This window comes from Heterocephalus glaber, unplaced genomic scaffold, assembly GCF_053883595.1.
Source record: "Heterocephalus glaber isolate CG9 unplaced genomic scaffold, H.glaber_assembly_v1.0 deba00001531, whole genome shotgun sequence".
NCBI classification, from domain to species: domain Eukaryota; kingdom Metazoa; phylum Chordata; class Mammalia; order Rodentia; family Bathyergidae; genus Heterocephalus; species Heterocephalus glaber.
Window position 1 is genome coordinate 11,413,286 of NW_028258329.1, and position 14,666 is coordinate 11,427,951.

The window sequence follows — 14,666 nt, forward strand, 5'->3', positions numbered from 1 at the left end:
AAAGCAAAGAAGTCCTAGACCTATGGATTCAGTCTGCACAATTTAACTCCAAATTTTATGCATTTAGTGACTATTCCACCTTGCCCCTTATATTTTTAATTGTTTTAAAAGCAAATGCACTTTTGCTCTCTGTGGACACAGTTTTAATAAGCTTGTTTAAATATTCATAATTTAACTGCAAATTCCCCTGCTGCAGCCTTCTGTGATTCACAGACTTCTGTAAGTGGCCTCTGCTCTGGGTGGTGAGGAGCCAGTGAACTGCCTGCCCCACGTTCATCCCACTTCCTGAGTGATCAGAAGTGCTGAACAGACTGCTGAGCCAGGAGGTTAGAATCATCTGTCATTGCTTCCAAAATATTAATTGGATAGTAATATTTTTGCTCTATATGCAGCTGGTTCATAACCTCACTGGGAAAGTGCTAAACGGTGATAAAATGTGTCTCAATTCTAGGTGAAATGATAATTTTTTCAGAATGTCTCCAGAGTTAACTGAGCTGGCCAACTTTATTTTTTTAAAATTTTTTTGGTGAATTCTCCCAAATTCATATCAACTGGGCATCTCATTAAACCCTGCCCTAAAGGGTTTAAATTCAAACCTGGATTGTCTGAGATTTCTCAGTCTTCTGTATTCCTATCAAATTCAAATGCTGAATTTAGGTCTGACTTTTCTTCAAAACTTTCATTACTTAAGGTTTAGAAAGAATCGTATTAAATTTTATATGCTCAATGCCTAAATTAATGTTACTTATGTATGTGTTTTTCTGAATAAGATCTCTTTGAATGAATGAGTGCCTGTGTTCTTTTAAACCTTCATTCAATTTTTTGAACCAGATATCAGAAAGTATTTGATTTGTAGCATAGATTTTTCCACCCTGTTTTCCACACTTGTTTGGGTAGAAGACCAGCAGAAGACATGATTCTCTTTGTGAAAGACCATCAAATCCAAAATATTCAAAGTTACGTAAGTTAACATACACATTTTATTATGTTCTCACATCATCATTTTTCCTTGGCGTTTTTCTTTTATGTATACATACATAATAGGAATGTCCCTGTTATCTTCCTTCATTCAGTATGGTGGTTCAAACACGCGATACCTATTGATGTTTTGCAGATTTTCATCTTCATCTCTGACTCGCCTATGTAGCACCAAACTCATCTCTACAATGGGCTACAAACTACTCTTCCAGTTTTCATACCAGGAAGTATCATCACCATAGTCATAATCCCAGGAATAAGGTCACCAAGTAAACTGTAAGTCAGTAAGTAACCTGTAGGTCTCTAGACAGTAGTTTGGCCAAGAATGCTGCATGCAGGGAAGGCAAGTCTATACCCAGGATAAGTCCCTATTCCAGTAAGAGCACAGAACTCCCCTTCCCGTGATGGAAACAGTCCATTATAATCAATCTGCCACCAAGCTACTTTGAGCTGTTCACGCTTCTATACCAAGAGAATGGCAGAGAATGGGTATATTTTACTAGCTAGGTTGACTGGTCTTGATTAACAAATGCAAACTGGGCTACTGTTATACACTGGGTGTAACAAAAATATGTCTGAAACACAAGAGTTCCTTAGGTTATCTCTTAACTCTTAGGTCCTGTAATGAAAATCAAAAGAAATCTGTACCAACCCAAATCAGGCAGAACTTCTAACAGTGCTGATCCTTCAGGAAGAAATAATTTGGGTCAGTCCACAAGACAAGAACTGAAGTTTATTATTATTTTTTACTGAGTACAGAGGGAATGTAGAATGGGTAGTAGAGGAGGGTAGTTATAAACACAAGCTATGAGCATATGATTAGTTGCAGAAATGAGGACCTCAAAAGTTATATTTCCTACTTATTTTGTAATTGAATATAAATTAACCAAATATTTTTATCTTCTCCCTGCTTTCATTTCATTGTCATCTGACATAAATTGTATTAATTATGGTTAAATTTACATTACAGTATTAGAGTTACAGGATATCAAGAGAGAAAAGTGACCATCACCAAGTACATAGCATCCATCTACAGCAACATATTTGTGATTGCAAGCAGGATAGTGACATTGGATAAGGTAGAAATATAACTTTGTTAGTGTGTTTTGTAGGTTAAATATAGTTTAAAGTTTAAATAAGTTGGGCATAGAGGCACCCATCTGTAATTCTGGCACTCTGGGAGGATAAAACAGCAGGATCACAAGTTTGAAGTCAGCTTGAGCAACTTAGCAAGATCTTATATCAAAATAATATTTTATAAAAATTACAATGGGCTGAAGATGTCATTCTCTCTCACAATATATATACATATCTATAAATATAGATTTACATGGTAGATATAGTACAAATACACAAGTACGCAGAACATCAAATCTTGTAGCTCCATGTCTAGCACCCACAGCAAGTTGTAGAGCGAGATGAGCTCCAAAAGGCTTGGGCATCCCTACCTCTCTGGCATCCCACATGGCCTCTCTTGGGGTGGCTCCACTTACTGCCTGTGGCTTTCTTAGATACTCCAACTTCCTGGGGTCTCCACTACTTTTGATGTCATTCTCACACACCCCCTCCCCTCTCAGGAGCATACTGCCTGGCTTCCCAGGCCTTCTGAAATTTTGATGGAAGCGTCTTAAGACCTGGTAACTTGTATATTCTGTATACCTTTAGAACCAGCACCATATTGGTGATGCTAAGTTCTGCCACCAGCTGAAGCAGTAGCCAGGCCCACTAGGATCACAGCTATCTTGGCCTCTGAATGCCAGGATGGCTGTCCTCTGTTGAAGGAATTTCAGGAATCTTTCCTAGAAGGTCCTTCTGGAACAGGGGGCCTTTGAACCCGCAAAGAATGGGATGTTGTTGATTCTTAAGATGCATTCAAGCCATTTTTCCTATTATACTGATTCAAAGTGCTTGGCTTCTTTTTAATGCCAATCTTTTCAATAACAAATGCTCTCTATACACCCTGACTTTGTAAGCTCTTCCTTCTTGAGGAAACTGCAAACTTTTCACTGCTCCTAATTTTCACTGTAGATCTGACTAGAAGCAGCCAGCAGTGTTGATGCCATAGCCTGAATGTTCAGCTGCTTTGAAATTTCCTCTGCCAGATTAATTAGTCCACCACTATTAGTTAATCTTGGTCTTTCACAAAGTCTCAGAACATGGACAAAATTCGGATGAAAAATGTTTTGCTAGGTTAACATACACAGCTGTTAGTCCAATTGCCATGGTAATATGGTATTTGTTCCTCATTGAAGTCTCCTGAGCCTGACCTTTACTATCTGAATTCCTGTCAACATTTTGGTCTTCTAAGTTCCAACCGGAGTCTTCTGTCAAGCTCAGTCTATAACATTCTAGACCTTTTCTAGCCAGCATCTCCTAACCTTTCCAAACTAGTCTTACAAAACCATTTTCAAATAATTTTAAACTGCATGGTCATGTATCATCAGAGCTGTGGCCTCACTTCTCTGGTAGCAAAATCTGTCTTAGGTATTTTCTCATCACTGGAATAAAACACTCAACAGATACAAAGAAGAAGTTTATTTTGCCTCATGCTTTTAGTTCACGGTCAGCTGACTCCAAGGCAGAAACAGGATGGCAGAGGGACACAGCAAAGGAAAAGGTGCTCAACCCAATGGCACCGAGGAAGCAGAGAGAAAAGGAAAGAGCCAGGGCTAAGAATCTACTTTTCTGGGTGTTGCTCCCAGTAACTCACCTCCAATCAGGCCCCACCTCCTAAGAGCACATTCAGCTGCTGAACTTATCAATGGATGAATCCATTGATGTGTACAGTGCCCCCATGATACAGTCTCACTGCAAACACATGGGATACTTAGGAGACATTTTAGATCTAAATCATAACATTCTTACCATGGCCTGGAGTTGTAATTCTAGACCAAATGTGTTTAACTTAGAACCAATGTTTACCTACTCAAAAACTGATAACTAGAAAAACCTCTTATTTATATGGAAGATATCTATCAACATTTCCTGTATTGGAAAATATAATATAGCATCTTAAAACATTAAAATCTATACATTAAAATAAATAACATGTTTGATAATTACTATGTTTTCCAGTAACTAGTGAATATGATAGCACAGTTTTTCAACATCTCTTTAATGTATGGATGAAGAGAAGATAGAAGGGCTCCTTTACGTGTTTTTGTCTTCACTGTGTTTTAATGTACTGCATTTGTTCAAGTATATAAAGAAAGTCTAACCTTACCTAGATCTATACTATAGAAACTGTAGTGTATTTTAATAGGCTGTCATAATGCTATAAATATGTTCCTTATCTGTTTCACTATGTTGACATTTACGCTGATAACACAAAATCAGTGGTGGGTAAGAGTGTAATGCACCTTTGCAGGAGGTACAAAAACTTGGTACCAAACCTTGAGTGATAGTCTTTTATTATTCATTTGTTTTAATGTGAGCTTCAAGGTAGAGTGTAAAACTTTAGGGATGAACACTGTAATCTATGATTTTGGATTTAAATTGATCTTTTACCCATTCTGGATCTTGAAACATCTCATTTTGGTCTTCCAGGAAAGGTTCATTCAGTGTATTAGACAAACACTCTAAATATCAACATGGTTCATATATAATAACAAAAAGTCATGTTCATTTAATATCACCACAAATCTCATCAGAGAGCTTGTTCAGCTTACAATGGGAGATGAAAATTCCAATTATCTCTTGAAAGTTTATATTTTATCATTCACAAGAAATAATGTAAGCTGTAAGCTGTTTATCCTTAAATGATAGGTTCATTTTGGTTGCTTTCCTGAAAATATTGCCCAAATACCCAAGTCTGAATAACTATATGTCAATTAGTCTCTCAAGTAAAATGATGTTCTATGAAAAAGTGGCTAGTTCAGCTAGCAACACAATCACACAAGTGCCTTTCTTCAACAAAACCATTATATTCTATTATGAAACCTAAGAGCTTCATATCACAAAAATTGTCAGATTAATGTAGTTTATAAATGGGTATTGCTTTCTCAAGGACATTCTTAAGTAAAATTGCTTTCTATTTCCCTGCGGGTACATGGCAATAAGGAAACAGTGTTCGGTGGCATTCTGTTAACTCCTGGTGAAGTACATTGCCTTTTTGTGATCAGTGTAAATGTCAACACAGTAAAATAGACAAAGAACATCTCAGTATCATTATGACAATAATCTTGACTCTCTAAAAGGGACTCAGAGACCCTCAAGGTGTCCAAAGTCTGCATTTTGAGAACTTGTGATATAAGATATGCCTAGTCATAGCCCTTCAACCCCACTACACTGTAACTTTTTGTTGTTCTTGTTGTTTTGAGACAGGGTCTTCACTATGTCATCCATGCTTGCCTTGAACTCATGGCAATCCTCATGCCTCAGGCTCCCAAATGATGGGATTATAGGTGTGTATCACCATGTTTGGCAGTACTATAATTTGAATTCCCTGGAACAACTAGCTATTCAGAAATAATGACAAGTTAGGAATATGTCAGGCTGATTTTATTGCTCTAATCTACAGAAACCTGAGTACCTAATGGCTGGCTACTCATTTCTGAGCACAAATAAATAATAAGTGTTCTTTACTGTATTTAATACCTTTACTATATTTTATCTATATACCTGGACTAGATTAGATAATGTATTTGCCTGTTTTCTGATCCTAATGACACAATATGACAGCCCGCATAAGGTACAAAGTAAAGAGGCTTCCTATGACTCACAGTTGTAGAGATATAAAGTTGAGGGGCTGCATCTAGTAGGGATCTTCTGGCTCCCAAAGTCTCAGGGGAGAGGGGGACATCAGACGCCAGATAGAGAGCAGCCATGTGTGTCTTCTGGATGCTCCTCCAAAGGCTCTGCTTCTAAACATCACAATTGGATTGTTTCCACTCTGCTAATAGCTCACAATGGGGATTAAATTTCAGCACATGAAACCTTAGGGGGCACATGCAAACCAAATGACATCGTAGTGGATGGTGTGCCAGCCAGAGTTCTCCCAAGAACAGCATGTGTGTGGGAGGAGGAGAAGAGAGTGTTGTAAATAAATTTGGATGCTGGAGAGTTCAAAACTTGTAGGCTGGGACATCAGGCTGGAGACCTGGGAAGAATTAATGTTGTAATTCATGTTCAAAAGCTCTGCTAGCAGAATTCCTTCTAATTCCTGGGAGAGAAGTCTTTGTTCCTATAAGGCCTTCATTTGATTGATAGAGGCTCATCTACCTACTGAAGACAATATGAGTTCCTAGAAGTCCATTAATTTAAATGTTAAGCTCATCCAAACACATCCTCAGAAATATTTAGAAGAACATGACTACATATCTGGGCACCGTGGCCCAATCAAGTTGACATACGACTAACCATCACAATTTATTTGTCAGAATCTCAGGATATGAACATAGTTGGAAATAATGAAATTAGTGTAACTAGTTGAAATGTCATAGTAGAGTAGTGTGAGCTAGCAATACAATATGACTAGTGTCCTTATAGAGAAGAAGAAACATGGGAAGAAGGTCACGTGGTGATGGAGGCAGAGATTGGACTGAGATGACTACCAGCCCAAGAAGGCCCAAAGTTACTGGAAAAATCAGAAATTGAGTAAAAGGCATATAATTGGTTTTCCCATGGAGCCTCAGAGCAGTATGGTCCTCCAACACCCTAATTTCAGACATCTGGGCTCTACGTCTGTGAGAGGATAAACTTTTGTTGTTTTACACCTAGTTTGTAGCAATTCATTATGGCAACTCCAGAAATGGAACACAATTGCTGCTTTCCTATATGGCTTCAAGTGTGCAAAGGTATAAGCAAAAATCTCTTCTTAACTAAAAATGCATAAAGAATAAGGATTTATCTGAAAGGAGTTGCAGAGGCAGGGATAAGAGCCCTGACTGGGTGTGCGCAGTGACCTAAAGTGTGAAAAAAGAGACAAAGCTGGAAATTGAGCAAAGAGCTTGCAGAAGAGAGAGGACAGCAGTGACACTGAATGGAAGCAGCTGGGGGGAGCCACAGATTGAAGGAAGCCAGCCAAGGGCACAGGGTGGAAGGGTCAGATGTGTTTTAGTCACTTTCCTTTTTGATACAGGTATCTATCCTGGAGAGCTTTTCAGAAAGATATCTAAGAGTCACTCAGAGGGTCCTAACGTTGCCTCCTGCAAAATTAGAAGTAAGAAAGAAAAGAGAAAAAGAGAGCCAGAGGGCTTGAGGGAAGAGGCAGGCCTGCTGTCGCTATGGAAGGGAAAAGAAAGTGTCAGATCGCAGCTGGTAAATAAGATGTTACAGCGAAGCTTGAAAAGCCGGGTTCTTTCTCCTTTATAAAGGCTCTACCTGTGTAACATGAAGGGGCTCAGTGACAGACACATTAAAACACCATTAAACTGTGAAATAGAACACAGTGTGAAAATAGATTTAACCTTCACAGCGTATCGATCTCTACCCCGCGCCGTGCCCAAGTTCTTGGACAACTGTTTTATAATAGGTTTTACTTATTTTCCTGTTGCTATTCTGACTTCCTCAGAGGAGGGTGTGATTTCTAAAAGCCCCTGACAGCTGAGAGAAGCAGGCTGGCTTCTCAGGGAGCGCCTGGCCTTAGAATGCTCCTACCAGCTGCTCCACAAACAGAAATCCATTTTGTGCAAGTGAAGAATGATTTTGTGGTGGCTGCTGAGAAGACAGACACCCAGGGGTGAGGAGAACATTGCCAAGTCCTGAGGGACTGGGTGGGAGACAGGGCTGAGTCTGTGTCTGACTCCACTGATGGGAAATGGAGGTGTCAAATCCTCTTGTGACTTTGTTTCGACTGCAACGAACAGAGTATATTGCTGGGTTTTAAACTGGTTCTTATGTTTTATTCTTTTCCTTTCAGAGTATATAAATACATGTACTCCGTCCAAACTCTTAACAGAGATTCAGTTCTCTCAAAACCAGTCAGTTCTCTAAAACAAAAGGGTCAAGGCTGCTTTAGCTCTCCAAACACTTTTCTGAATAAATTTCTTGACACATATAAGCAGACCTATAAAAAGTAAGATGACAAAATTAGTTACTTTTTCTGGAAACTTTCATATTTAATTGTGCAATGGCCCATAAAGAATGAAGCAAATCGGAAGATAAATCTATATGGCAGAACAAATAATGAGCTCAAAATTTCCTTATATGTGGGCCTTGCATACTATTTTCTTTCCAGTTGTTTTACTTACAAAATGAGCACCTATAAAACAGACCCTTCCTAAATTGTGGAATTGGAAAAAGTAATAATGAAGAGATTAGTCTTGAAAAGCTTCAGTAACCAAGCCACTTGTTGTATGAGCCATGAAAAACCAATGAATCCCACACTTCAGGTATTTTGTGCAGTGCACTAGGCCACAGCTCACCATCAAAGGCAGCGAAGGTGTCCAGGACAGTGATCAAACTTCAGCACTCATAACCGCCCCCCCCAAAAAAATATATATATATATATATATTTAAAAATTAACATAATCTTCATGTAAAAAACTCTTGATAGAAATGGAAATTATAAAGCTATTATGGAAAACAAGAGTCCTAAAACCAACCACCAAAACCACATTATAATCTAGCAATACCACTCACTGGATATACATCCGGTGAAAGTGAAATCATATCAAAGAGTTAGCAGCACCCCTGTGTTTATCCTGGCACTATTTATAACAGACCAGACCTGCAATCAATAAGGTGTCCAGTAATGAAGGGATGGATAGGAAAGTGATAAACATGGTATGAGTCAGTGTGTATAGGTACATACCTGCATGTATGGCTTTTCAGTCATAAAAAGAATGAAATTCTCCCATACGCAGCAATATGGGTGGGTAAAACTGGAGTTAAAGTGACAGAAACCAGACACAGACCAATTTCATGTTCTCATTTATGGAAACTAAAACATCATGGACCTCGTTGAATAATGGGGCGGAGTCCTGGTAACTGGAGACTGGGGAGCGAGAGGGGGAAGAGGCAGAAAGGAGCTAAGTGGGGACCATGCAGTTAGAGGTCACGTTGGCTCCATAGCACAGTGGAGGAACTATGGGTTACATAATCCATGATATATTTTAAAAAAGAACTGGACGACTAGGAGAATTCCCAACTCATAGGGATCACTGATGTGTGAGCAGGTGGAAGTGTTTTATTTCATGGATATACTGAATTATTCTGTACCCCAGAAAATTACAAATATGATGTCCCAACAAAAATATTTGAAGAAAAAAAAATTCCATAGGAAATAAAAATTCCTTTGTAGCATAACAAAACAATCTATACTACACTAGTATGAGCAACAGCTGAATGAACAAAAACAAAATTCAATTTAGGTTCAGAAACATGATTCTACTATTTAAATGTATTGTGCAAATCTAAATAAAAAGAGAGTGATAACCCTCATAATGAAACAGATAATAATGTCTTTTTAGATCATATGATTGCCTACTTAGAAATTACAAGACAAAGTGTAAATATGGACTAAATGTATAATAGGTAATGTGAAATCGGAAGACAAGGGGCAAAGGGGAAGGAAGTGGGAGGGGTAGGGGAAAGGAAAGAAGGGAATGGGATTAATATGAGAAAATGGGAAAATAGGAACAAAATCTTTGTAAATAGGGAGGGATGGAGGGGTTGAAGGGAGGGCTGGGCAAGGGTGAAAAATAAGAACCAAGAGAGACTATGTAAAGGTGCAAATTTCCAATGATGAATGTCATTATATTGTATACCTAAAAAGTACCAATGATTAGAATGAATAATCGATAATGTAAAATAGGAAGGAAAGGTCCAAAGGGGTAGGGGTAGTGGGAGGGGCAGGGGAAAGGAAAGAAGGGAAAGGAAAAAATGATGAGAAATGGAAAAAATGGAAATAAAGTCTTTGTAAATAGGGAAGGGTGGAGGGCGTGAAGGGAGGGCTAGGAATGGGGAAAAAATAAGAACCAAGATGCATTATGTAAAGGTACAATTCCCAATGAGAAATGTAATTGTGTTGTATACCTACAATGTACCAGTAAAAGAATTCAATTAAAAAATTAAATAAATAAAATGGCATAGTGCTTACATGCACACACACAAAAGAAATTATAAGACCTACTACTATGTGATTAAAACATAATTTAGATATATTTACTTTCTGCTGAAAATAACATAAAATATTAGTAATTTCCTATATTATATAAACATCTGCTTATAAAATAGAATAGAAGCTGGGCTTGGAAGTGTATCCCTGTGATGTTAGCACTCTAGGAGACTGAAGCAGGAGAATCGTAAGTTCAAGCCCAGCCTGGGTAACTTAGCAAGACCTTGTCTCAAAAATAAAAGAAGAATGTGCATATGGGTCAGTTTGAAGGGCATAAGTTCAATCCATAGTGCTGAAAAAAAATGTAAGAAAGTAGAAGAGCCCTCTCTTCAAACATGATTGTACCTCCTTGCAAACAATTGTACAAAATAAGTGGGAATAATCCTTATGGGAATAGATAGAACCTGTATGAATAACGCTATGGAATATCATTCTACATATTGAGAGACATAATATTGTGAAGATAGCAACTGCTCCCAAATAATTAATAAATGTATTTAAGTTTAATTTATACATGTTAGAGCAAGGGAAAAATCTTCCCAAAGTTTATGTAAAATATTACGTTGATATTGAAAGCTAGGGCCTTTAAAAATGAAGATAGAAGTCAACATAACCAGTCAGATACCAATCATTTATTAAGCAAATACTTGGGGTCACATTGTACACACCTTGATGATGGCAGAGGCAAGTGTTTGTAGACAAGCTTCCTGCCTTTGAGGGGTTTGCAATCTGGTGAAAAAGAGAGAGATTACAAATATCCAATTTCATATGGTAATAAACATTGAGGAAAGCTATAGGTCACAGGGAAGTGGTGTCTGGTAGTTTAAGCTGCTCCCTGCCGCAGGGAGAAGAGCCACTCACATAGCCACCATATAAATGGAGTTCCTAGGGTTGCAGATAGCACAGCTGTAGCCCTATGTGCAGTGATTTATGCTGCTGAGCTCAGTGATGAACTGGGTACAAGTACCAAGCAGATGAAAAATAGTCCTGAAGGCTCTATCACAAGATGTTGGCAGAGTTAGAAAATAGAATCTGCAAAGGATGGTGTTCCATGGAGACAGGAGAGAGTTGAGGCAGGCAGATCATACAGAATAGAATACATTCACTTAGGGGTTACAAAATACTAGGATTAGAGAATATCTAGCATTTTGCAGCCTCTATATGAATCTTAACCAATATTAAGTCACTGTTTAAATTATTCCACCAAATGATATAGTACACCTCTATCCAAGTTTTCTTTATGTATTTTAATTTATTTCAAGATTTTCTCCAAAAATAATTGTGCATTCATTATTATGTTTCAATTCCAGTTACTTTACAGCTTTTATGAGTATTGTGAAAAGAATCATATTTTCCATTTCCTTTTCTGAATGGTTATTCCTATTATGGAAAAATGCTTTTGATTGTTAAATTTTATTTTAAATGCTGAATTTTAAATAACCTTGAATTAGGGTGTGCTTTTTAAAGCATAATACCAAAGGCAGAATTCATAAGGAAAGCATGTGTTTGCCAAGAAAACCTGTCAAAGTCGAAAGACAAATAACAATCTGGGAAAAAAATATTTGCTACAAAAGTGACATAACGAGGGGTAGTGTGCTAAATATATAAAAAGTTATTACAAAACAAAAACAAAATTATCAAATATGGGCAAATACCATGAACAAACAATTAAAAGGAAGAAATAGAAATATCTGGCAAACATGAATACATGTGCAGTCTTTTATGTAACTGAAGGCCTGTAAATTTGTAGAAGAAAGCACTTTTGGATTATCAAGGGTGTTAATTGAAATTTCTGTTGTCAGGACACAGACCCAGTGCAATGTAATTACACAAAAAGGGAAGTTACTGCTGTCAGTTGACTGTGATATCCAGGGGGTGGTTCTTGCTTCTGTCCCAAGTGGAGCCAAGAAGGACTCATATCTCATGATTCCCAATTCCCATCTCTGTTGGATTCTCTTCTGCTTGCTGATCTTGTTCACTTGGCAGACATGATAGCTGCCAGTTGCTCCTTCCCACCTACTAAACTGAGACAAAATCTAACAGCTCTATTCAGTGCTATATACAAAACCTAGGAAAGTTACTTGCATGTGCCGATCTATTCACTGAAGCTTAAGAGGTTGCTCAATTGAGATGGCTGAGCCCAGGTCACATACTTGACCCTTGGCTAGGTCTGGCATGGTGAATGACAATCCAGGATGACATGGAGTTACAGGGCAGTGTCACCTTTCTTCAGAGTAACTTACAAATCATTTTACATTCTTAGTCATTTTTTAAAGAACAACCAATGCATGTATTAATAGGAAGACAATGAAGTGGCACAAGCAGAAGAAATAACCTAAGAGGGTATTTTTCAATTCACCAAAGCATTTACATCCACAAATAATTATGAACAAACAAAACCAGTAAAGTCATTGAGTGGAGAGGGTCTTAAGTGAGAAGTTTCCTAGGATACACTTGGTCTCTTTGCAATTTTCTTTAGGGCCCTGGTGGCAGCAGGACCTCATTACACTGAAAGTCACCTCCCAAACCACTACCCAGGATTCGTGGGTTGGAGTGGCTTGCCGTAGGTATTATAACACAGTCCAGGGAGACAAGGGGAGTTTGCAGAAAAAAAAGCAATTCCATCTTGTGGAGGAAAGTGAGCATTTAAGAGGTCTAAGATGGGGAGGAGAAGAGAAAGCTCATCGAAACCCTAAGAATCTGACTCTCTTTGTAAACAGTGTTGTCCATGCTGAAGGTTAGTTACAAATCCAATCTCAAGTGTGTGAACAGCATACTAACTTTTATTTTTTCACCCCACTCAATTGATAGGTTGGCAGGTTTGAGGCCTGTGTCCTTTAGAAATCCCACTGCAGAGCTCGGAGGTTTAATACAGCCAGAGAGGTAATAAACAGCACGGAGGTCACTGGGAGCTTCCATGAAATGAAAATGTTTTGTTTTATGAAAAACCCAAAATGCAGGAAAAATTGAGCCTACAAAATGATGATGTGAAGACTGCAGAGAGCACATCAGAAAATTCTGAATTCCCTCAGAACTTTTCAGAAAACTTGAATTGCCTTTGACAACAGATCTGCCCTCTTCCAGATTTAAATGCCTCCAAGTGGTAAATGGGACTTGAGTTTGTCTTGGGGGCTTGGGGATAGTCGTGGGTTTAGGGAGGCTGCTGTGCCCTGTGATTATATACCACTTTCCCTGGATTTAGGGAGATGTGAGCATGTCCCATTTATCTCGATACCACGGGGTGTAATCCTAAATGTCAGCACCAAATAAGATTACAGAGCACTAAGTATCATTTTTAATTTTCTTATTCAAAAGCAGAACTAGATTGTGCTTGCTTTTTGTTTTGATCCCACCTAGCAACAGACTTGGCAAATAGTCGGCTGTCACAAGTCTTGACTGAAAAGTGGAATGAAGTTCATGAATGAAATAAATCTGGGCAATGCTCACCTTCTGTAAGTTTCCATTCAACTTAATATTCTTGTGGGAAGTCTGTGTGCAAGCCATCCACATTAGATGTTAAGAGACGTTTAGAGATGAGGGTGCAACGAATCAAGTGTGTTTTGGTACAGTCTGGAGAGGAAAAAAGAATGAAAGGATATGTACGCTTTAAGGCAAGAGGGGTCATGCCACGGTGGTGGTTATCAAAACTATTTCTTAAATGCAGTAATGACAAAAGTCTGAAAAATTGATCAGATGGTCACTGGAAGAGTAAGAGAATAGGCTGTTCTAGACTGAGGCAGGTATATATGTACTAGGAGTAGATGAATAGAGATTGCTTGGGATCCACCATATTTTGAGATAAGTGTTTTTGCAGGAATCAAAAAGTAAGTTGGGTCCAACTACTTCCCACATGGTTCAATGTGTTTCCCTTGCTGGAAAATGAAGCTGGGCATATGTCATACTATCGCTTATGTGTAGCTCTAGTTCAATGCTGGACTGTAAGCTCCCTGAAAGTATAAACTACATCTAATTTCTGGTGGCAATAATCTATTCATGTGTGTCTCTTGTTAGGAAGGGATCTTTGCTCTAGACCTCTATTCTAGAAGCTGCCATGGGGGGAGCTTTGCTGAAGCAATCCTAGCGACTTCTTGGGCCCCATCTTCACTCCACCCGCCCCCAAGGAGGCAGAGATAGGCAAGTGCATTTGGCCCCATTTCCTCTGTTTCTCTTTGGGTTCAACCTACCTTCAGAAAACAGCCATTTTTCTCTGATCCTCTAAGGCCTGAGCCTTATAGGAGCAGGCTGTGTCTGCAACAGGGAGGCTTGTGGTAGTCAATATTCTCTTGCTTGGAAAAATCTATTTAATTGTGGGGTCCTCATTTGCAAAAAGCACCCATTTGCATATATCTGTATTGGTTTGACTCATGTATCTTCATCATGGTTGTTTCTGAATTCATATGATAAAAGGGATCAATTTAGCCTCTCCTATGTTCCCTCAATTCCTAAGAGTGTATGTTGAATAAGAAATGAATGCATGATTTAATTCTTAAAGACTAGTAGAATAAAAAGAACCAAAGTTAACATCCTGTCACCCTATAGCTTTGCCATGACCGAGCTGTAACTAGATATGCTTGATAATGAGATCATACCACAGGCCATTTGTGTCACAATTAAAAGATCACTTTTCTTT

General features: G+C 38.4%; 1 long non-coding RNA gene across 3 annotated transcripts in view; it reads left to right on the forward strand.

Annotated features, from left to right (window-relative positions):
• LOC110350730 (uncharacterized) overlaps nucleotides 1–14,437 on the forward strand; it is a 65,584-nt gene extending 51,147 nt beyond the window's left edge. For 2 of the 3 annotated variants that reach the window (XR_002397515.2, XR_015441722.1), the window contains 3 exons: nucleotides 1,115–1,254; nucleotides 5,302–5,381; nucleotides 12,848–14,437. This is a non-coding gene — a long non-coding RNA (uncharacterized LOC110350730). Of the gene's footprint in view, nucleotides 1–1,114; nucleotides 1,255–5,301; nucleotides 6,774–7,057; nucleotides 9,543–12,847 lie in introns of those variants that run through there. The other variant, XR_015441721.1, reaches the window with a different exon arrangement.
• Nucleotides 14,438–14,666: the final 229 nt, after the last annotated feature.